Here is a 24,290-nt window from a genome sequence, read left to right on the forward strand (position 1 = left end):
GCATTTTGCATTGGAATTCAGCTCATTGCAAGCCTATTACATGTTCACTAACTATAAACCATCTGATTTATATTCATTAACCAGTACTAGACAGCAGCAGGGGCATAACTTTAGCACTGGACATGCCTTAGTCGAAGGGTGAACTAAATTTGAGTTAATTAAGGTGCTGTAATTGTTGTCCAGTACAAGTGTCTTCAGGGCATTGGCTTTGTAAATAATTTTTCCCCCAAATCTCCCCTGCACTCTGGGTTGCTAGCCTGCAACTTTGCTCAAGTCATAAACTAGGGAATCAACTTCCCTGCACTTACTGTGAAAGAGAACAAGGCACCCTTACTGCTTCTTCCTGGAGACAGCAATGACCTTATTGACTAGTGAAGTGCAAACAAAGTCCGGGGAGGGGGGGGCAGAAATTACCCCAAAAGTAACACAAAATGGTGAGGATTCAGGTTTATTAGAAAGGACTACACAAGGGTTTACTCATTTTTCTGGAGTGCTGCTGTGAGGTTTGGTTCAGATAAACATTCAACGTTCCCGACATCCTCGGCTGAAGTTCACCAAAACAACTTCATCAAGAAATCGGGCTGAAAAGCTCAGGCTAACTGGCTTTCTTATAAGAGTCCCAATATTTCCTGGTTCTGGCAGTGCCCGAGTTGGCTCCAAAACAAAACCCTGGATCTGCACATCCCTAAACTTTGGTGTGAAGTTCAAATCCAAACTCCGATTTGAATTCCACAAATGACTCTTATCTTGATAGTGGGCTGGGTCCAGTTACCCCATATCTTTGTATTCAAAATCCAGATACATATTTTAAAACTTTAGCCTCTCTTCAGCTGAAATCAGCAATTACAGAAGCACCCACAAGGAATGACTGGCTTCAAAACAGGGAGCAGGGGAGAAACACCTGACCTAGAGTGACCAGATTTTATAGGGACAGTCCCCATTTTGGGGGCTTTTTCTTATATCGGCACCTTTCCCCCCCCCCCATCCTGATTTTTTTACACTTGCTATCTGGTCACCCAAACCTGGCCCCACCCCAAATAGAGAATAAGGAGGCAGCTATGAAGCCAGACAACCAAGGCACTGGACATTTTGAAACCAAACAGCCAAAGCACTGGACATTTTGAAAACCAGACATGGAGTTTTGAAATGGAGCAGATGGATGATGGGCAGTGATACACATTGCTTGGCAGGAGCCTACTGGAGAGGAGCTCAGCAATTGGAGAGCTGCACGATGCTCCAAGGGGAAGAGGACTGAACCCTGAGGCCCATAATGGATGCAAGGGGTGGAAGGTACTTCTTATAGGCCCATAGTAACTGAGTACCTGACAATTTTCAGTGTATTTACCCTCTCAGGTAGGGCAGGGCTGTTATCCCCATTCTACAGATGGGGTCTGAGGCACAGAGAGACAAAGGCACAGATTTTTGAGGCATTTAGACATTGCTGTGCTCAGCATTGCAATGCCTAACAGATTTAGGAGCCTACATCTCATTTTCAAAAGCAAGCTAGGCAATGGAAGTTAGCCCCCCCAAGTGCCTAAATCCCTTTAGAAAATTATATAGGTTCCTAAATCAGTTTAATGTTGCTGTGCTCAATGTTGCAATGCCTAAATATCTTTTTAAAAACTGGGTCAAGATGATTAGCCAAAGTTCAAACAGGAAGTTTGTGACAGACCAGGAACTGAATCCAGGTCTACCAAATACCAAGTTAGTGCCCAAACCACTGGATCATCACTCTGCCCCTTGGCTGACTTATCAGAAAAGGAAGAACGGGAATAGGGATGGGGATAAAGACAACGGACGACAAAGTTTGGGCTTGGGAGCTAAGTTAGGGCCTGAGTTAATGACTTTCAAGTGGCCTGAGGGCTGTTGGACTCACATTTGTGGGTGGGTGTATCCCTCCTCTATTTATGCACTGCCTGCCCTCTTTCCCATAATCGAGCTGATGAGCAACCAATTTGTAAGTAAACAGGGCACACAGGTCTAATGGTGTTTGCGTGCAAGAGATGCCCCAGGGAGCGTGGGGGGTGAGGAGGGGCGGCTAATCGGCCCAAAGTGAACAGTTCATAATGAGGAGAAGAATAGTGATCCGTGTGAGCAAAATAAAAATCCCTGCTGCTCCTGAATCTGTGCACACCAACTGCGGAGTGGTAATTAGGAGGGAGTCTGGATGTGGAATTGAAACTGTAATTATGAAGAACTGCTAGATATTACAGTAGCGTCATGTTTAATGTGCTTCCCCACCCCCCACTTTTTACCCCCTACCCCTTTGATTAATCACTGTTTTTTCAGAAGTTTACGAGGAAAATGTTTGGAATTATCTGGGGTGTTTTGTGGCTTTTCTTTTTAAGCCGAGGCGTTTTGAAATAGAAATGGAAAATGGTTTATTAGACTGTACGTGGAAATTAATGCATGGCAGGTCTGAGAGGAACTGATTTTCAATTAAAAGGTTTGCAGCATGGTGGGCTTAGTTATCTCTTGAATTGTATCCTTACCATGCTTTGTTGGCAAATGCAGTTTTTACTTGAATGCTACTGAAAGTGTGTGAGAGAGGAAGGGCCGAGGGGTGTGGGGAATGGAGAAAATGGTGGGCTGGACTGTCCGATCAATATGTTGATCTGCCACTCTCACTTGCCCGTAGATGCATCGTCACTCTCCTAATGAAGCTATCACAAATCCAGTCAATTAGAACATCGGGCAACAATTCCATCTGGAAGCAAGATTCTGTGCTGCGCCTCTTGGTGGCTCAGCCCAGGGAGGAAAGTGGCTTTGTCAGTTAACTTTTGCCTCTTTCTCATTCCTTACTTGGTTCTATTCCTTAGTTTCTCTTTTCTCTCTTGTTTTTGCCTTTGTTCTGTGTTTGTGCAATGCTATCACCGTGGGATCCTGGGCCACAACTGGGACTCCTAGGCGCTATGGTAATATAAAGATAAAATATGTATCTCTTTCTCCATATGTCTTTTCTCTCATTGTCCCTGTCCCTTCCTACCTCATTTCGTTACTTCCATTTCAATTTTTCTCTTTCTCCTCTCATTGCCCTTTTACCTGACCTGTTGTTGGACCACTGGTTGGCATTAGAGCTATTACGACAGCTAGCTAAAACGCTTTTCACTGGAGGGATTGCCATCGCTAATAGAGAAGAAATTCCAAAAGGCCATATATCACCTTCGGTCCATGACAGGCATCTCCTTGATGTCAAAGGAAGCAGCGTGTGAGGATCCAGGGCCTAGGTTTGAAGATGCAGAGCAACTGTGCTAGAATTATACATGTCTGAGGGGAGAAAGCTCAGGGAGAGTCTTATACAGTAGATGTGATCAGTGGTGAATAGGGCTTTTTGCCATTGTTTTTTAGCAACATTTGAACTAATATACCTTTTAAAGTTAGCATCCTGCCATTATTTTGTACATATGTGTTTGTTTTTAAAATGCTTCTTAGCAAAGTGAAAGATTACCTGTAACCTCTTGTAATGTTAAAGGACTATTGATTGTTTCAAATAGGATAGAATACACTCTAGGAACCATGGATCTAGGAATCAGAGGTTCTATTCTGACACTTCGACGTGACCTCAGTCAAATCACCTAAGGAATATCTACACTGCGATACAAGACCTGTGGCCCAGCTGCAACTGGCCTGGGTCAGCTGATTCGGGCACTGATTTTGGGACTATAAAACTACACTGTAGCCATTCAGGCTAAGGCTGGAGCCTGGGTTCTGGGATCCTCCGGAGCCCAAACGTCTACACTGTAACTGTATAGCCCCACAGCCCTGGTGCAATGAACCACAGCAAGCTAATGCTGGGTAGCCACAGGTCTTTTGTTGCCGTGTAGTTGTACCATTAGTCTTTTTGTGCCTTGGTTTCCCTGCTCTGAAGCAATAAGATGCGTTGCTCTGAGACCTAAGTGCTTCTTGATCCTCACAAGAAAGATGCAGTCGAGGTGCAAATCATTGCCATAAACAATGGAAGGCTGGAAGATGTTTGGAAGAGTGATAGTTGCATTTGTTTGTTTTTGCAACTGAATCAGCCGCGTAAGTTAGCTGACCCCTAAGGTCAAATTTCGAAAGTGCAGTTTTGGAAATGCTCTCTCTTGTGTAGACTAAGATTTTAGGTGTGACTTTAGCACGTGTTGGCTAACTGTGCTAATTATCATCATGGTTTAAAAGTGCAGTCTTTGACATGGGCTAAACCAGTCAAGTTAAAAGTGAGGTTCCCCACTAGACTTTCACTTGGCCAATTTAGCACATATTACAATGGTCTCTGCCTTGTCTGGACTAGACTTTTTTTTAAAGGAGTAATTAGCTCATGTGAGTAAACATGCACCAACATCACACCTTAAACCCTAGTCTGGTCATGGCTCCAGTGAATGCCCACAAATATCTCTACAGTGCATAGAGGACCACTGAAGCTTTGTTAGAAAAGGAATTGCACGAAAGCAGTCTCTGTGTTGATCTCACCCCTCTGTTTGCCTGGTCAAGTTTATTATTGATCTGACAGCTCCTTTCCAGACCTGCCTTGGCAATAGACACATGCCAGGCTCTCATAGTTCATGTTCATGTTCGCTTATTAATATAAAGATTCCACTTCACACTCGCTGGAGTAAACCTTGCATGATGCCTGTGACAGGGTTTGCAGTAATTCACTTGTAGCACCAATCTCATGCTAGATCTCTCCGCTATGGCTACCCCTCTAGCCTTTTCCAATTTTTCACTACAACAGTCATGAATAAATCACCAAAACACATCAGATTGCTGGAAATGGAAATACCAGCGATAGGGCCCAGTTCAGTAGTCAAGGAGCATCATCCTTGTACAGCAAGCCAGGAGCAGCGCTCTGTGCTCTCTCACTGTTGGCAGCACATCATCCAGCCTGCCTTGTAAGCAAAAGGCCCCAAAATGCTTGCAAACCTGAATATCCCTTGCTTTTAAATGTAGAGTGCGCTCTACATATCTTCCCGCTCAGAAGGGAGGCAATTTTGTTGGACATGCTGCAAGACGAGGCACCAGCACTGTCCCAACACATGAGGCAAGGGCTCTCGTGTATGCTAGAAATGAGCCCTGTTCATTTTCACTAGTGGTTACTTGATAAGGGAAAAAGCAACAATATTTGCTCTGCTAGTTGTTTCTTCCACCACAACCAAGCTGCAAGAATCAAGCAAAGGCCTGTAAGCTCTTATTACACCAGGTGTGTTACCGTAACCAACTGCCCATAGTCCCATATAACCCTGATCAGTGTGCTCTGAACACCTCTGCCCAATCTTGCATCAGGAGACTGAAGACACATAAGGTGGCTACAAAGGCTTTTCCTACCCTCCACATGGTGAAAAGGCTTCAGCCCACTTTCATTGCTAAGCGTAGGAGGTAGGGGAATGCACTGGCAAGTCTTACTCCAGAGGTAAGATGAAAGTGTGCTAAGTAGAGGCTGCATTTGATGAAATAGCTTATTAGCCTATAAATGTCTGTCTGTGAGCATCTCTGTAGTTCTTCCCAGGCTTTTTGGAAAGTGCCTACTTCATTTCTCCTGTCATGTAGAATCTACTGTCACTCTCCTCCTCCTCCTCCATACTTCAACTCACGGCGCTTAGAGGAATTATGGGTAATGAGCTCCCTATGCATGAGGAAAATTCTGTTCTCAGCCAGTGCCATCCCAGCAACAAGAACTTGCCAGGTAGACATTTAGGAAAAACAAGAATATTGTATATTTTGATGGACTCTTCCTGGTAATCATGTCACTGGCAAATCCCTTGGCAAGGGAACAGTTTGTGAGAGAGCTCTTCATCCACTCCTTCCCAGCCACATCTCTTACCCAGTCTCGCATACCTCCTGATGATTTGTCTTCTGAGACACCAGCCTCCTCTCATGATACGACGCATGGAGCAAGCAGTATGAGTTCCTCTGAACTGCTTCTTTCCCTTTCAGACGCTTGGCTCACGTGCTTACAGAGGGATGACAGTAGACAGTTCCTATAGCCACCTCTTTCTTCAGCAAGGCACAATTCCGATTAGAACAAACTGCTTTCTGCCCTGCCATTCTTTTCTAAACCTGTCCGCTACATGGAGTATGGGCCAGTTGTCATTGCCCTTCATCAAAGGCCCTTAGTCTGCTTCCACATCACACAAAGAGCCAAACTCTCGGCTGATGTAAATCAATGTAGTCCTGTTGACATCAGTGGAGCTACAACGATTTACACTAGCTCAGGATCTAGCCTGAATTAAGAAACCCTTGTGATTCCATATCTCTATAGCTATTGCTCCTAAGGGGCCTATGCAACCGTCTTCCTTGTATCGGTCCACGGTTCTGTACTGCAGCCACTGAAGAGGAATGAACCTTCTTGGGTCCATGTCCTCCGCTCATAGAAATCAGAGCAGCTCCAGTGAGACACCAGCTGAGGATCTAGCTCTCCGATTCTAAACCTGCCCTGGTTTTCGCTGGTTAGCTATGGTGTATTTGCGGTATTGCTAGTATTTGCTTCATTGCATGCTGAATTACAGGTTCTCGCCCCTTCTTCCTTCACTGTCTGGGTGGCCATAGATAGAAGGACCTCAGACTTCCATTAACATCTACTTTGGTGGCTACCTGGCTTTGAATTCAAACCTTACCAAGATTGGATGCTGCTGGTGTCCCCCAGCCCTCATCCTCTGATGTTGCATTGTGTACTTTCCTCGCCACCTTCTTTGTTTGTTTTGACATTGTCTTTATGGCTCTCTATCTAGACTTCCTTCTTCAAAACCAAGGAGAGAGGAGGTGGTTGGTGAGGGGGGTGGAATAGTATTGAACAAGAGGAGACTGAGCGTTAAGGTGGAAGTTTGTGGCTTATGTTGTTGAGGGAGGGAGAGAGACAGTGTGTGTGTAAAGGTCCATCTTAACGCCTTTCTTGCAGTGTGTAGGTTCAACTGCACATATAGGCATCATTTAGTCCTGGAGTATTCTAAAAGCACTGCAGCTTCTTCCAGAATGGGGTGTCATTGGAGTCATTACAGCAGATGACCGAGAGCCAGGTGTCCTGGGTTTTATCGCTAACTCAGCTACTGGTTTCTAGGTACCTTTTCCATATTCTGTTAACTACACAAAAAGTTAGCATGTAGTTGCCTATCCGCTTGATGTGCATGCACAGATGTTTAAATACTCTGTTACTCCCACAACTAATTTTTGCATTTGCAGAATTGTGCTCACAAGATTGAAGGACGCTTTTAAAAATTAGACCCTTGGGGTGAAATCCCGGCCACATTCACATGAGCAAGAGTCTTGCCACTGACTTCACTGGAGCCAGGATGTTGCCCCTTCTCTCTAGGCCTTAGTCGACCCATTTGGAAAATGGGGATTCTAGTGCCTATCTCACAAGAGTGTTGTAAGGCTGGATTATTGTGAAGCTGAGAAGTTTGGCTCAAAGGATGCAAATAACTATCATTCAAATCAGTGAGGTCAGAAACTCAGCTAGAATTAACAACAAAAAATCTAAAAACAACTCCCCATAAAATAAAATAAATCAGTTTTTTACTTTAAAATTAGCCGTCTTAATTTGGACATCAATTTTATTTCTGGATGGCTTGTCCATTTTGCAATTTAGTTTCTTTTATCTTTGTTATTATATTAAACCCCCTGCTAATAAAATGTCAAATTAAAAAAAAATAGGATCATTGGAATTGCAGAAAACCAATAAAATAAAAGCTTACAAGAGAGGCAAAAGAAAATTTCCATCATTCTCTCCTTAACCGAAATAAAAATTAGAATGTTGTTAGAAATTTCATTAGGATGGAGCAGATTGGTAATGAAATTACATTCCAGCTTTCTGTATACTCAATGTGTTAAGTAGGTTTGATCAATGATGTTCACACAATTAATTTTGTTGATTGCCGAGGATTACTTTATCGGCAGCTGCATTTCACACTTGTGTGGGTTGTTGTTTTTTTTGTTTTGTTTCCAAGGTAAATTCTACATGATTCGAGTCATATGACAGAGAAGCAGGACAGAAGTCCAGTTATCCAAGCAACCTCCATCAGACCATGACTGGTACCAAGGTGAGGATATTGTTGTGCTTGTTAATCTTGTTTATAATGGTAGTGCCTAAGAACGAACTGAGAACCGTGTCCCAATGCGCCAGACATTGTACAAACTCAGTAGTACACAGTCCCTGTCCTGAAGAACTTACAGTGTAAGTAGACAAGACAGATACGAGATAGGAGAAAGCTGGCTGACGTTTAAACCCAGTGGTGATTGTGCAGATAAATTCCTTCATCCTATGCAAGAAACATTTAACTCTTGCCCGATGGACTCCAACTGTTCTGTTCTATCTATATGGCTCTCATCTCTGTAGTACCCAAGTATCTCACAATCATTAAAGAGTTTTATCCTCCCAACTCCCCCTGTGAGGTAGAGAAGTGTCGTCATCATTCACAGAGGGGAATTGAGGTACAAGGTAGATTAAGTGACTTGCCCATAGTCACATAGGAATGTCTGTGGCTGAGCTAGGAATTGAACCCAATTCTTCTGAGTCCTAGACCAGTGCCCTATCCACTAGGCCATCCTTCCTGCTCCTGGGTAGGAAGTGCTATGACAGTGTTTTGGGGGAAGAAGCTCTATTTCTTGCACTTGCTCTTGTCTTTTCTTCTGGGAGGGAGGCACTGGACTAGCAGATCTTGATTCAGTTCCTGGCTCTGTCACTGACTAGCTCTGTGACCGCAGGCAAGTCACTTAATTTTTCTGTGTCTCAGTTCCCCAAGATCACAGTAAATGATGACAGTACTTCTCTATCTTACAGGGGTGCAATGGGGATACGTTCATTAAAGTATGCGTGGCCCTGTGATACTGTGGTGATGGGTGTATGAGCAAATGGAAAGGTAAATCTGCAGTATGAGAGAGCATCAGTGGTAGGCAGATTATGTGGTCTCAGTCACTTTGGCTTTCCATGAAATCCCATGTGCCCTGTCCCAACTTATTTCCATATTGAAGGGCACATTTCAAACAGCGCATCGCACGTCTGTAGTGCGAGTACTCCCCATTATTGAGGTCAATGGGAGACATGCAGTTAAACCCACAGCACAGCTCTCTAATCTTGGCCCTGGAGTGTCCAGATTTGCTTGGATTTTTTTAACCAGTAGAAGGCCCCAATTTGTCATTGATACTTTGTCCCCACGCAGCTGGGTCATCCTGGTCACGCAGCATAACATTTGCTGCTATTGTTACCACTCTGCCACCTCCACTACCATGCAGTGATCTGTAACTAGCTGTACCTAGCTGTTTCTCTTTAACTGTTGGCCTTCTGCCCTCTGGACCATTCATGTACAGGGAATGTTCCATAATTAGTGGAACTTCAGCATGGGAAAATGCCATTATTCCTGCCTAATAGCAGGAGTGAGGCCTTCGAAGGGACCTCAGTTCATGCTGAAGTATCTCCCCACATACTGTGACAGAGAGTCTCCAAGCCATATAATTTCAAGGGGAATTGGGCACCTAAAATCCTTTGGGCATCTTTAAAAATCTCACCCTCCCATTCCTCTGCCTGCATCAACCCCCACTTTCTGGCCATGAAATAGAGACAGAGCATTCGAGGGCTTGAGATTTACTTCCACGCACTGCAGCTGGTGGTAGACACATTTTGCTGGAGCCCAACAATCTTCCATCCCCTACCAGCACTGTAGGAGCAAGGCCATTGTAGTTGAGGATTTGTCCAGTGAAAGCCAAGCAGAGTGTGTATTTCACCCTCCCAGCATTGTTGCTATGTCACGGGGTGATATTCCATCTTTGGAAAGGGATGAATAATAAACAGTCAGTGTCTTCGCCACTATTGCTGTTTTCATGACAATCCTGTTCCAATGCAGGGCCTGGGGCTGGAATATGTGTAAAGTATCACCATCAGTAGAGAGCCCTGCCTGGGCCTCCCAACTCACAAGATATTTGCAGGATTTAAAAAAAAAAAAAAAAGGGGGGGGGGGGAAATGAAACAGCATTTTGATCTCTGGGGGAGGGAAAAAAGCTCCCATTATACCATACATATGTAAAAGAAAATTCATCTTCGAAGGAGTCTCTAAACCTTATGTTAAGAAAAATGCCTGGAATTAAGTTCCTAAAAAGCTACAAAAGCTGAACGGAAATATTAGCAGGGCTTGAAATGAGAATTTTTTTTCTTTTTTTCAGGCACTGATCTACTGATGGATTAGCTGGAAATCAGCAGTAAGTGATCTGTGCAATTTTTTTTTTTTTTTAAGAAATATGCATTTGTTGAAGTTTAAATTGCAGGCAGAAACTGGCTTTGTGGATCAGGTCTGTCTGTCTCAGGACTGATACTGAATTTCAGTTTTGTTTTACTGTGGGTCATCTTCCTGCAAGCCATGGCTACAGTTTTCCCAGAGAAATCTGAGTACAGTTTCCACTGAGCTAGGGCTGAAAAGGAAAAACCCCTATTGTTCTTGGAGTGGATTCGAAATGGTCAAAGGCATAAGATGGATCTGATTGTTAGAAATGAGACATCTCATCTGGCAGAAGACAAGTAAATTAAAAAAAAAAAGAATATGCAGCTTTTGTTTTGTTTTTGGCTAGAAGTGTAGCAAAGTTTTTTTATCAAGATGCCATTTATCAGTGCTGCTACCACCTGACTTAACAGTAGGCATCCTGCCAATCATTTTATGGAAATAGGCAAGGACTTTAATGTTTGGATGCCCATCTGAATCGGCTCCTGTTCATGTCAGCAAATCTGATGTGAAAGCAAAGGTGCCCCTATGCAGTGTAGTTACCATCAAACATGTAAGTGTCAGCATTTTAAGGCAAGGAGCACAATGCGGCTGATAACCAATGTCACTGGTTTAACCTCTTTCAAAGACATTATATCATGCGGTATTTTCCTATTTCTTGTCTCTTTGGGATGTGCTATGCTAGAAACACTCCTTCAAATAATTATCGGTGCACCTGTATACATTACTAGGAGTCCCTCTTAGCCTATTCCACAGGTCTGACATATTCTTTAGTTTGGGATCTAATGTAGTCTTTTAAAACATTATTTTGAAATAGTGACTTTACAGGTTTAGACCAGCCTACAGCTGCCCTAGAGTCACATACAGCCTGGTCTTTTACTTTCATAGATTTCATAGATTCCAAGGCCAGAAGGGACCACTGTGATCATCTCGTCTGACCTCCTGTATAACACAGGCCAGAGACCTTCCACACACACAAATTCCTACCACTTATATTTTAGAAAAACATGCAGTCTTGATTTTAAAATTTCCAGTGATGGAGAATCCAGCATGATACTTGGTAAATTGTTCCAGTGGTTCATTACTCTGTGTTTTAATGCACCTTATTTCCAGTTTGAATTTGTCTAGTTGTAGGTTCCAGCCACGGGGTTATGTTCTGCCTTTCTCTGCTAGACTGAAGAGCCCATTATCAAGTATTTGTTCCCCATGTGGGTACTTACATACTGTAATCAAGTCACCCCTTAACCTTCTCTTTGTTAAGATAAATAGATTGAGCTCCTTGAGTCTATCACTGTAGGGCATGCTTTCTAATCCTTTAATCATTCTCATGGCTCTTCTCTGAACCCTCTCCAATTTATCAACATTCTTCTTGAATTGTGAGCACCAGAACTGGACACAGGATTGCAGCAGCAGTCACACCAGTGCTAAAATGACCTCTCTACACTTGTTCGAGATGCCCTTGTTTATGCATCCAAAGATTGCAGTCGTCCCTTTTGGCCACAGTGTCACACTGGGAGCTCACAATCGCTGATTGTCCACCACAACCCTCAAATCTTTATCATAGTCAACTGCTTCCCAGGATAGAGTCCCCATCCTGTAAGTAGGCCAACATTCTTTGTTCCTCAATGATACGTGTACATTTAGAGGCATTAAAATGCATATTGTTTGCTTGCAGCCAGCTTACCAAGCGATCCAGATCACCCTGTCCTCTTCATTATTTACCATTCCCCCAATTTTTATGTCATCTCAAACTTTATCAGCAACGATTTTAAAAATGCTAAATAGCATAGGGCCAAGACCAGATCCCTGTTGGATCCTACTAGAAACGCATCCACTCAATGATGATTCCCCATTTATAACTGCATTTTGAGACCTATCTGTTGGTCCGCTTTCCATCCATTTAATGGGCACCATGTTAATATTATATTTTTCTAGCTTTTTAATCAAAATGTTGTGTGCTACCAAATCCTATGCCTTGCAGGAGTCTAAATATATTATATCAACACTATTACCTTTATCAGCCAAACTTGCAATCTCATCAAAAAAAGGTATCAAGTTAGTTTGACGGGATCTGTTTTCCATACGCCCATGTTTATGCATACTTACACGTTTCAGACACATTGGGCTTGTCTGGACAATAATATTTTGCTAGCTATGTGGAACTTTTCTGTGGCAGGTTTTTTTTATTTCAGAGTTAAGATGGTAGACCTCAATTTTTATATATAGTGATGACAGCTGCTGGTTTAGTCTTCATGTATGCTGAGCTTTTAGATTATCAAGGACACCTAGAGCTTGGAATTAGGTACTTTTCTGGTGTATAAACACAACCTAAATAAAGATATAGCTGGGAAAGCTGATTATAGCACCTACAGTCTTGACTTTAGTGGGGCTACTCATTTGTGTAAAGTTCAGCACAAAGAGTGCTCCATTGAATCGGGGGCTAAGCAAGTAACTTTTGTATAATATTCAGGTAGAAGCAACTTACAATCAAACTGATTTGAGTCATACTTGGTGTATCCAAAGCATGGGGGGGTGGGAATGGTAAGCATTCTTGTCGTTCAGGACTGTTAATTTGAATGTATAAATTGGGTGCGCAAATGAACTTCGGTTAGCCAGCCATGAACATCTCACCAACTCATTTTTTCTCTTTTTCAATGCTACAAAAAAAAAAAAGTTATTTACCTATCCAATAAGAAACTGATATTTTGGCTGCTGAACTGACTTTTGTCTGTTGGTTGTTTTACAAATAGATTGACCGTAATGAATGTGACTCGATCTGTATATATCTTTTTTTTGCTCTTCATTTTATCATTATCAATATAGGTGAACTTTCCATACACTAGTTGTGACCTTTTAAAAACCTTTTTTGGGGGGAGGGGGGAGGGAACCTCTTATTGTTATCTGCATCATTACTTTGTTTAAAATCCCAACATAGTAACCATTCATTATAAAACCATGACGGGCCCATTTCTTTTTCTGGGAGATTTTTGAAGGATTGGGATGGTGCTTGAAAGGTCATCTTTAGAAAGGATGGGGTAGTCTTCCTCATTTTTTTCCCTTTTGCTGCATAACCGAATTGGCTTCTGCGGTATACACTCGAAATGGTTGCTGATTTTGTTGTCTTGGTGATTTTTGCTTTTAAATTATAGTTAAGGACGACGAGAGTTTGAGATGAGCCTTTTTTTTTCCTTTACATGGCATAAGGCCCCGATTCATCAATCCATCTCTATTCGGCAATCTCTATGTGCTTATCCCCATTAACCTTGAGGGGGCTGACGCATATGCTTAAAGCTAAGCAGCTGTTCAAGTGCTTTGCTAAATAGGAATGAACATAATTTCATACTTACCTGCCGTGCTGAATTGGAGCCTATAGGAATGAATGTATAGTTAATGTCAGCTGATCACAGCACCTATATAAAATGGAGCATGAACACCCCAGTGTTTGAACTTGATCTGTAGTATAAGTCGCTCTATCTTGGGTTTAATTTCCCACCTGCTAAAATCTTACTGGTGAGTTAATTATAGATAAGCAGATAGTTTATAGCACTACTGCTTTGTACTTGTACATCACAGATTTATTTGTTTATGTATTTATATTTTCATTTCCCCCACCCCCAAAAAGGGGAGAATTAACAAACAAGACAGACAAAAAACAAATAAGGCAAGGAATGGAAAGGAGGCAGGGAGGAAAAAGGAGAGCAACGTTGCAGTTTCTGTCAGCTAGGAATTAGACCCTCCCTAATTTAGATTGCCTGTTCCAGCCCTGAAACAAAGGTTTGTGCTTATCCTTGAGCCCTCCCTAGCCATCAGGGGAAGTGCTTTGCAAAATATTAAAAACTCTACTACTTTTAAGACTGATTCAACGGAAAATTATATTTTGTTCACACTGGTCCCCATGTAGATAATCGTGCACGGGCCTTGACGAAACAGACTGGAGATGTGGGTCTCCCCACACAGATTTTGGGACTGTCTCAGGACTAGTCCTGTTGGCTAGAAGAAGGATTAATATGATCTAGCACCTTCCTTCCAAATGAAGGAACCTCTCCATAGATGACTGCGTTTCAAAAGGCCAAAGGTCTTGTTTGTGCTTCAAAGGGTTTGCCAGTATAGCTGTACTGGGAAACCCTCCTCATGGAGATACTGCTTATAGCAGTTCACTGTGTGAAATAAAGTAAACTCTTTTTTTGCTGGTGTAACTGTGTCTGCATTTTGGCTTTTGTCAGCATAGTTGATTTTTCACACCCAACCGATGTAGGTATGCTGACAAAACTTTTAAGTTTAGACCAGGCCTAAGTGACTTACTGAATGTTGCACAGTTGAAGAGCCAGGAACAGAACTTAAGAGTCCCAATGCACTGTTATGTTCTCTAACCACTAGGCAATGTCACCTCTCCTACTTGGCTTGGCCCCTGATGCTACTCAATTCTCAGAAGAAACTTTGGAGGTATCGTCTAATGCCAAATGCATAAGTGTTGTTGCCTGCTGGGACCCCTGGGATGATCTTGATGGGGCAAAGCTCAGCCCCTTTCAAGCCAATCTAAATTTTTCTGGGCCCTACCAGTCTTGACCACAGTGTGTGTGTAATGGAATGTAGAAAAACTAGCATCATTAATCTCCTCGACTGTAGCCTGGGCTTTTCAGTTGAGTGGATTCCCTTGTGGGAGAGGGGCATGGAGTTTAGCTGTGTGTTTTCCCAGCAGCATGTCATTTCCCACCTTTCTCTGTGTCTTCTAAACCATTTGCTTTAATGTGTGGAATCAAGCTGGGTATAGATCAGGTATCTTTTTCCATTATATAGCAGGATTTTAATCCAGCAGGTACCTTCATGGGACGATCTAGGACAGATGGGTTATCATTTCAACAAATTAAGCAATCGACCTGGATGTACTTCATCGAGGTCTCTTTCAACTTGTTGCTATTAACTTGTATAAGATTCCCCCTTGTGTATTGTAGTCCAGGGCTTTTTGTGGAGGAGAGGGGGAGGGAGAGATCATCCTAACCTAAAACAAGGAATGTTTGTCTTGGTTTATCAGCAGGAACTGCTCTGACCAGCAAGGAAGTTCAGCAGTGCTTCTCTAGAGCATTGCAAGGTGTATTCTCTGGCAGCAGCCAGACTTGTGCAGCTGTTGACACTAGAAGTGATTAACACCGGTAGGACAGTGAGAGGGAAATAAATAACATCCTAATCTCTAGCGCCATCATTCCTTTGATGAGAACAAAAAATATGAAGACTGAAAGATCAAAATAACTGTATTAGAGCATGAAAAGGGAAACGCTCTTTTAACAACCGCTGTTCAGAAATATCTCCTTAGATCTGACATGCTGTAATATATTTGTACCACAGATATATATTAGGGGGTAAAGCTGGTGATTAATTTGCTTTACCTTTTCAGAGCATATACATAAAAACCCACATTAGTAGAATTAGCATTTTACCTATCTTTGAAAATTTTTGCTTTGAAATGTATAAAGTCGTGTCGGTTTAATCTTTCTCTGAAGGATATGGTTTTTTTCCTACCACGCTCACCCCCCACCCCTGCCCTGGTTCATGTGAGTGGTGTAGGCAGAGATGTTCTGGGTTTTGTCTCTAATTACTGCATCACCACCCTCGAGGATGTTGCTTTAGCTGCTGCCCATGTTCACCCCTCTTGACTCATAATTGTTGTTGAAGCTTCTGAGACTAGAGATCAAAGTATTCGTGACATTCATGTTCCTGTCAATGGTCTTATCATTAAAGAAGCAACTGTATTTCGAGAGACATTTCCTCCTCTTTGGAGCACAAGTCAAACTTGGCTCACTTTTTTTCCCCATTTGTGGCACTGCTGTAAGGATGTCCCGGTGCATAAAGCCTCATGCATGATAGACTCTGGTGCAATGGGGCAAGAATCCATGCTTCTGCTTCCTCCTTATGCCAAAATAATACACAGTGCTACTCAATTGGGGATTTAACAAAACTGTCAGGATTAAAAATGCTATTGAAAATTAAAAAAAAAAATCCTTCCCCCATCTGAGTGAAATTCCTTGCATGACCAAAACGGAAAGGACTTTGAAACAGAAATTTTCTTTTCACCATGTATGCTGTTTGCTTACTGCATTTCATTCCACTTAGCAGGGAAAGCCTGGATAGCTAACGTGCTCTGGCTGTTGCTCGTTACACCCAGCACAGTCACGGTTTGCTTTTTGTCTCTTGTCATAGACTGAGGTAATGAGTTCTGTGGGGCAGGGGGATTGTCTTTCTTTTCATGTGTGCGCCTAGCACAATGGGACACGATGCCCACCTGGGTCCTTTAGGTGATACCAATAAATAAGAATAAGGCAAGTGGGCTAGTCAGTTCCTTTTACTTGGCCTTCTTCCCTTGCTTGGCACATTGTGTTTCGGTTTCCAGCACTACAAGGAAATTTTTGACAATTTGCTTTTTAAAATTTTTTTCCCATCCATTTAAAAAACAACCAAAACATCTCTTTTGAATTAAGTGCTATAAATTAGCCTCCTCCCTATTTGTTAAAGCGGCCTAAAGTTGGGACTTAAATTGCAGGTAAAGGGACAGTGTCAGTAATTTAAGTGCCACTTTATTTTGGAAAACAGATCACACGTTCATTATCTAACGTTGTGCTAGGCACTGGGCATGCACAAAAGAAAGACAGTCCCAGCCCTGAACAGCTTACAATCGCAGGACTTCATGCGCTTGTTCCTATCAATATGGTAACCTGGCACGTCAGTTGTCTTGGAACTTTATGGCCACAGTGGGGATAGAACTCTCATATTCCCTGCTCCAGACACACAATCCCCTATCGTGAGCTAAAGAAGAATCTTCTTTTTACTTCAGTTTTATGTAATTATTTATTTTTAGAGTGAGTTTGGTGCTTGTGAAAGTGCCGGATGAACAGTCTTGGGGACTGAGATCCTCTGTTTGTCTGCAGTCCTGATTGAGAAGGGGATGGTGTCAATTCAAGCATTCCCCAAGCTTGCTGCCCCTGACCAACATGTCTCAGCCCTAAGCTGGAGAGGCCAGTTTTAAGTGTGAGAAAGTAATTCCTCCTTACAGTTCTTGGCCTCCCTGTTGTGATTGTTACCGCTGGTATTTGTAGTGGTAGCTTTGAGATGAGGAAACCTGTCCATTACAATACATTACACAGCCATCAAACACGGTAATGACATCCAGTCTTGACCAGCATGGACTGCATTTGAACCAGCAGCCTAGACAGGCAAGGCTGTCTCTCTCTTTTTCTGAGGGGACTTTCTGACTCAGGATATCAAGTCTTTCCACTTTAATTGTGGTATTATATGAAATGATTGCTGGTTGATAATAATCCCCACACACACTATGTCAACAGTACATGTTACAAACACACGCACACAATAAAATTGAGCTCACAACGTAGTCTGTACTGTCCAGGTTAAGGGGAAGGTGACTATCTGCTCACTCTATGATTGTATAGTTTCTTTATCCCAGCCAAGTCTAAGGTTGTTGTGTGGAAGTTTGAGAGTGTGAGTGTGTGTATGCATGAGAGAGAGAGAGAGAGAGAGAGAACTCACCCCTTTAAGAAAAATGGGGGAGGAGAGGCAGAAAGGAAAAAGATTAATGATTTAATAGATTAAAAGCACTAGGCTTAAACGTATGGAATCAAGCTCTAACTTTCTCCCCTACATGAAATGATTCTTGTAATTCAAACTCATTCCCTACTGTATGGCCATCTAGTGTGACAAACTCAGCACCACCTAATTTGACACAGTTTGCAGTTTATGCTCAGGCAGCAGATCCCTTGGTCTTTGAGAGCGTAAATTACCAATCCCCCCCAGTGGGTGTTTCCTTCAGATCAGTGGCCATCACAGCTTCCCGCATAAGTGCACCACTCTTACCAACTCATTGGAGCTCCTGAGTGCAGAAATCCATAGAGATCACGCCAAGAAAAGGAGAAAAGCATTTTAAGAAAGATGTGGAGTTCACTTGAAAAAAGTCCTCTCCCTTCCCATGCATTTTCCTGTCATAGGTTGCTTTTGAATGTTTCATGATTATTTTTGCATGCCATCTCTAACACTCCTTGGAAACAGTATCTCGTGCACCAGTCAAAAGCTAAGAGAACTGATTTTCTTTATTTTATTTATGCACTTAGCATAAGAACTTGGAAAAGATCTTTGTCCTGCCTTAATTCCTTTTCTGGAGGTATGTGTGGAATGGGGTATGAGTGGAATTATCTGAACCTTAAATCCATTATTTCTCTGCCAAGGAAGGAGCGTGGGAATGACAATTCAAGTACAAATCTCTATTAGAAGGCTCCATACTTAAGGAATATGATCGTTGCTATTTATTATTTGCATTGTGCCATTGTACTTATGTATGAGTCTCTCCTTATTGCTGCACGGATAGTGGACTTCATGATCATTTAGATAGGTTTCAGAGTAACAGCCATGTTAGTCTGTATTCGCAAAAAGAAAAGGAGGACTTGTGGCACCTTAGAGACTAACCAATTTATTTGAGCATAAGCTTTCGTGAGCTACAGCTCACTTCATCGGATGCATACTGTGGAAAATACAGAAGATGTTTTTATACACACAAACCATGAAAAAATAGTGAGCCGAGCTGGTCAGCTACATGCTGATAACACGTTACAGTTGAGCCTTTTAGATACATACAGGAAGGTAAAAAGAAAAGGAGTACTTGCGAAAGCTTATGCTCAGATAAATTTGTTAGTCTCTAAGGTGCCACAAGTACTCCTTTTCTTTTTGCAGATACAGACTAACACGGCTGCTACTCTGTAACCTATCTAAATGATCATGAAGTCCACTATCCGTGCAGCAATAAGGAGAGACTCATACATAAGTACAATGGCACAATGCAAATAATAAATAGCAACAATCATATTCCTTAAGTATGGAGCCTTCTAATAGAGATGGTGGCTGTCACTCCTCTGGTGAAGTAGGGCACTTGGGTTCTAATGGTGCCACCCAGATGCATTGCACTGAATTAATTCAGGTCCTTTACCTGAGATGCTTAACCTTTAGCAGCATTTGGAGCTTCCTGCCTGGAGACTGGATCCCATCGAGTCACTTTTACTGAGCCATCTCCTTAGTGGAATGTCCGTAAAAAGATTAAAATGATGTCTGTGTTGGGAACGAGCTCTGGTAGAGCTGGGAAAGAGTTGTGATGGTCTATTTGTCCAAATGGATTTTTCTTGCAATTTTATTGCACATCAGTAGTGATGGGACAAATTTTTATTTCCACTGTAGGGATGTGGTACTTTGCAGTTTTCACCCACAGATTTCAGATGGCTTGAGGGGAGGGGGTTGAACTTGGGATCCATATTTCTCAGCTGACATGCCCTTTCACTATAATGACTCAAACCAAAACCCTGGAGTCAAACAGCCCTGCTCTTCAGCGTGTTAGAAATCTGCCCATCGATATAAAACCAAGTTCTGTTATAAAGTTAGCGACATTATATTCTCCGCCTTACTTTTGGTCACCTTCCCATGTGGGGTCCTGTTTAAGCTTGCTGGGGCAGAGGCCATGCCTTTCTCTGTCTTCTGTGAAGCAGCGACCATGCTTTTGGGAACAACAAAATAATACGCCAGTTGTGAGGGTGTGCATAAAACACAATTGACACTTTCAAGGCCGTGGACTGGAAAGCCTCCTTGGCAAAGTGTCTCTATAGGGTGTGTCAAAGCCTTTACTCGCTCTCTATCCCTGAGTCCTTCCAAATCCTCTTGGAGAGTGTGTGAGAGATGCTAACAGGAGGAGAAAGTGGAGGAAGCTCTCCTGTTTCCTAAACCATCCTCAGCAGCAGTGGAGCATCCTGCCACATCAACTTCCTGATGAGTTTCTCTCACAAAGTCCTCGGATTTGGGAGCAGGGAAAGAACTTTATAAAATTCTCCACGACCAGTCGAGCGGAACCTATTTTCTCTCACAATGCAATTAACGGCACCAACATTTACAAAATATGATTACAAGCGCTTTGGTTAAGTAGAGGAAAGTATATTAGATAGCAGCGAGGGGTTGATCTTAATGTGCATTTTTTCGAGAGACTTGCATTTTCTTTGTGCAAATAAAGAGGCCCTAAATTCTCCATAGGCACTAAAATCAATGCAGTGGAACCATGATAACAAACACAGGCTCCACTTTTTGCTACATCCCCCAATTAATTAAGCCTTTCACGGGCATGTAATTAGGAACATTAGCAAGTCATAAAATTGCCGTGAGTCTCTAAATTATGTGCTGGCCCTCAGCAATTTGTTTTTAATTCCTTTTGAAGACAATGGCACTGCGGGGCCCCATAGATCTTCATAGCAGCCTACTGTTTACTTCTTTATGGCTCTGTGAAGATCTAACTGTTTTCTACTGCTCCCAGATGCACCCCACTATTTTCTTGTGCGTTTTCATTACCTGGGTTAGATTTAAAGGGGGAAAAAGCATACTCGTGCCAGACTGCCCCTTATATCCCTGCCCCAACAGTCCCTAGTCAAGATGCAGTATCAAAAAGCGGGGGGGCAGAGGGGTTCATTTGGCGTCTGCGCTGCTAACCAAACAGCAGCCGTCGCCACAATTTAAGCTCTTCTGTGTAGACTTTTGTGGAGCAAAAATAAATAAATAAATAAAACATTTCAGGGGAAGGATTATTTCCCTGTTATTGTGATTTACTCCTCCCCGATGAAAGTGTCTCTTTCCCAGCTGAGGTGCGGAAAAACATCTCTGTGATCTCTGGGTTCAGAACAGGAGGAAGAAGTAAATAATGGGAGCAAATTGTTTTTCCTTCCAAATATTCTGAGTCATTTACAGCCAGTGGATCGGCATAACAATATTGGGCCATGAGTTCCAAGAGCAGAATTATTTCCGGATTGAAATATATAACGTGTTCGCTCTTTTTTATTACCCCCGTTTGCTTGGTTGTATGAGAAGCAAATGCTCTATTGTGAATGAATGTGCAGTCCTCTCTCCCTCTGTTCTGTGGCTTGTCCAGTCCAACTTCTGCACTGGTCAGAACCGGTGTTGTCTCAAAGCCGGCCTCAAGACAGCTTTGATGGTGTGCGGTCAATTATGCTTGACTGTGCTTTGTTGGCCTAAGTTGCCAATTGTTAGCCACCAAGCTTTCTTGTTCCTGGGATACCAAATCTTATTAATTAACATCACTGAATAATAAAACAGGTTTAATAATAATACCGAGAGAGAGTAATAAAAGAGGCAACTTGTCATCCACTGTGCACAACAGCCCAAGGAATTAATGAACTGTATGGAACACAGGTAGGGAGGTGGGGAGGAGAACCTCTATGGGGTTGATACTCCCCCCGTCCCACCCCCACCACGCAAATGGGCTGGGAAGTGGGTAGAACCTGGGTTGGTAGCTCCCCTGCCCACTTTGGATAGAAGACTCTACCCCCCACCATGCTAGGTAGCCTGATTCCTCCAGCATGTCAGCGGATGCTAGGCCAGGTGCGGGCACTTTTTCTGCAGAGCCGTGGGAAACCTAGAAGTCGTATGATGACTCTGGTCTGCTGAGGGGCAGTTCAACCACACTGCCCTTGGCTGGGGGCAAAGCCACGCCTGAGCCCAGAATGTTTTCTGATTAGTGACGTCTATATTCTGCTCATAGGAAAGAACTGAGAAGGGATTGGATTAGTCTAGGCTGGGACTTCTAATACTCGTTTTAATCCTCCCTTGTCCACTGAAACATCATGGAAGCCCTCTTTGTCTTTGGTCAGGAATTAATGGTTTATTGCTAATGCTTTTCTTTATACAATGTAGAGGAAATGCTACTGCTGGACCAGGGGATGTGTCAAAAAGCAGCAGCCCAGAAGGAAAAACTATCCCAAGAATACTTTATCGCTGGTGGTTTAGCTGCTCGATTAAACTTTGTTTTTTAGACTGGTTGAAATGTCAAGCCATGTAAATTTTATACATGCTGGTGTAAAGCAAAATCTGTTGCACACATCTTAGGGAAACATCTTTACAAATAGCTTGAGAGAGAATGAACCTAGAATATGCTTTGTCACATGCAGTAGTTAGGAATAATGGTGAATGCTTAACTGTTCCAATGGTGTTTGTCTAAATCACAGTTAAGGGAAGCTGGCTCAAGAAAGCTCCCATATTAAACTGTTTTAAAATCAAACATTAAAGACTCTCACGGGCTGATATCCTCCCTTGGTGAGAATAATTCCAAGTTACTTCCCACTGCCACTTCTAAGGCTGCTGTACAGATATGCTCAAAAGAAAAGAAATCGCAGTCACATTGGAATCCTTGGCAATCTATGCAATGGAGCTTTGACTCCCTCCAGCACCTGGCTTTGGGAATTGTCAGATGGCAGCAATCTAACTTCAGATTCCAGCATAAGATTTTTGTGTGTGGGCGTAACGGGCAGAAGAAGTTTCCTTCCTTGTACAGCACTGCACAATTACAAGCATTCATTGTATGGAGGGGAAACATTGTGCTCAACTGAAGCATTTGTTATTAGCCACTCTCAAGAGACAAAAAAAAAAAAAAAGCCGGGCTTGAAGCAGCAGTGCTGTGGCAAATATTAGATTCTGTGGGTGAAATTCATGCCCCTGCCCCATGAAGGAGGGAGATGGGGCAAGCACAAGACCATGTAAGCACCATGTAAGTCCCACTTAAGTTTTCTTTTGAGAGTGTAAGTGGAGACCCCTCGTGAGTGTGAGTGGGTATTGTGCTGGGCCTCTATGCAGGAGTAAATTGCACAGCTCTCCAGGTCAGGGAGACCATTGAAATCAAGTTCAGCAGGCAATGGCTATAAATGGGAACTCAAGGGTTGAAATCAAAACACAAAGTAAATCTAGCTAAAAGTATTGCCCAGATCACATACCATATCTCTGGTTTACTATCAATGAGATGTTCACTCTCTCTTTCCAACAATGTTTTATATTGACATAAACCTTTACCCAGGTTGATTGCTTAATTAGTTGAAATGATAAACCTTTTAAAGATAGTTCCTTGGATTGCAGAGGCTACCACTTGGATTAGCAAAGCCAGAGGCTGACACTGGCATTGTCATGTAGGAGGCTCGGGGTTTGTGCGTGTATAAGGTGTTGTTTTTTAATCTCTGCTCTCTTTTCCATTGGGGACTTGGTATCAGTGGCAGGGGATCACACATTCTTTGACTGAGCTCTTCAGTTCAGGGCATGGGACAGATATAATCTTCACTCAGTGATACACTATTTTGACACTGTAAATTTATTGTGAGGCCTATTGGGACAGGCCTATGCTTTTGTGAGGAAAAAACCAGTGAAGGCCACGTTCAGTCAGATGAGCTAAATCGTAGGTTGATGAGAACTGGGTGGGAGGGTTGCAGGGGGGTATTCTCCTTAACCTAATGCTGCTGAGGATGAAACATGATTATATCAGTGAGCCTGGCCTCATAAGTAAGTTTGTGCCCATGTAATATCTGTGAGCAGCTCCTTATGACAAAGTTATGACCAGCGTTACCAAGTCTCGTAATAAAAAACATGAGTTTCACAATATTTGTTTTTACATAAAAGCAAGATTTTAGCCTTCATGGTTGGAGATAAAAGCTCAAAAATGTGACTCAAGTAGCCCCTAAAAGCTCATAAAATAAAAGACAAGTGAACCCAAAATGTATCCTTTTTTAAAATCTCATAATTTTTAAGCCAATTTCATGATCTTTGGGAGCATGTCTTGTGAATTTTGATCACTTGAGATTGGAAATACTGCCCCAGGGAACGGTTCCAAGTCATACAAACTAGTAAAGAGGAAGTGAAGCTGAGTTCAAAACACACACACAGCCAAACTGTGCTGTGGATCTGTTCAGGTTATGGGTTACTTTGTGGGAAGACTTTAAAGCCTCTCACAAGCACAATACACTCTGTCTTCTGATGATGGGAGTGGCATGCACAGCCACAAGGAGCTGACAGTGTGTGCGGTAGGACTGGCCTTCCCTCTGTACCAGTTGGCAAAAACACATTCTAGTTTCTAGTTGTGTTTGCATCCTGGCTATATCACTTGAGGTGTGGGATGAGCAAAGAGCTTTAATCCACTAGTGTGAGAGCTGGGAATGAAAAACGAAAATAGTTTTTAATGTATGTTACAAATTCATGCATTTGGTGACTTCTGAATTGTCAGTACAATGTATGCCACAACACTTGCACTTC

The 24,290-nt window shown here is 42.6% G+C and overlaps 1 long non-coding RNA gene across 1 annotated transcript in view; it reads left to right on the forward strand.

The window, feature by feature from the left end:
* Positions 1–10,161, forward strand: part of LOC125623946 (uncharacterized) — a 118,881-nt gene extending 108,720 nt beyond the window's left edge. The window contains exons 6-7 of the long non-coding RNA XR_012665367.1: positions 7,917–8,009; positions 10,126–10,161. This is a non-coding gene — a long non-coding RNA (uncharacterized LOC125623946). The remainder of the gene's footprint in view (positions 1–7,916; positions 8,010–10,125) is intronic.
* Positions 10,162–24,290: the final 14,129 nt, after the last annotated feature.

The sequence above is a fragment of the Caretta caretta genome, chromosome 17 (assembly GCF_965140235.1).
Source record: "Caretta caretta isolate rCarCar2 chromosome 17, rCarCar1.hap1, whole genome shotgun sequence".
In the NCBI taxonomy this organism is placed as follows: domain Eukaryota; kingdom Metazoa; phylum Chordata; order Testudines; family Cheloniidae; genus Caretta; species Caretta caretta.